The sequence below is a fragment of the Gavialis gangeticus genome, unplaced genomic scaffold (genome assembly GCF_001723915.1).
Source record: "Gavialis gangeticus isolate Ggan-Ray unplaced genomic scaffold, GavGan_comp1, whole genome shotgun sequence".
Lineage (NCBI taxonomy): Eukaryota > Metazoa > Chordata > Crocodylia > Gavialidae > Gavialis > Gavialis gangeticus.
The window spans coordinates 59656686-59657565 of record NW_017729031.1 but is presented as its reverse complement, the minus strand read 5'-3'; positions in this window follow the sequence as shown (position 1 = coordinate 59657565).

Genomic DNA, 880 nt, shown 5'->3' with positions numbered 1-880 from the left:
TAGGTCCCTTCCGACCCTAAATCTATGAAACTATGAAAATTAATTTCATGTGTAAATCTGGTTGCTTTTTTTCACTCGAATACAGTGCTAACATTTGGCTGAACAGTTGGCTAGAGTGAATTTGGGGTGGGACGGGTGTGGGGGCCACACAGCAGCACTGAGCTGTAGTTGGGATGGCCAGCAGGAGTGAGTTTGGGGGGCTGGTTGCTTTTGGGGGTCGGAGCTGAGGCAGCCCCTGTGTGCAGTGGCTGACGACACAGCAGTGCCGAGCTGTACTCAGGATGGCCAGTGGGAGCATGTTGGGGGGAGAGGGTGTGGTGGTGTTCATGTTGTGGCACCTCACTCCTGACCCACAGACCCCTGACCCCACTGGTGTCCCTCACTCCTGTGCTATGCTGGTGCCCATCAGCCCCAACTCACAGCCCCCCCCCATCCCTGCTGCTGACCCTCAGTCCTGACTCCCAGACCTCTAGCCCTGCCAGTGTCCCTTATTCCCTCCCTACCCTGTCCCCCAATCCCCAGGCCATGCTAGTGCATGGATCTTTGAGAACTCCTGGCGCTCTGTTGTAGTGCCCGAAGACTGGAAGAAGGCCAATGTGGTGCCTATCTTCAAGAAAGGGAGGAAAGTGGATCCGGCAAACTACATGCCCGTCAGCCTGACTTCTATCCCGGGGAAGATCTTATAAAAGTATATTAAAAGAGGCCATCCTTAATGGAGTGGCTGATCCCAACATCCTGAGGGATAGCCAGCACAGGTTTGTTGCGGGTAGGTCTTGCTTGACCAATCTCATTTCCTTCTACGACCAGGTGACCTATCACCTGGACAAGGGAGAAGAGATTGATGTCATATATCTTGACTTCAAAAAAGCCTTCAATCTGG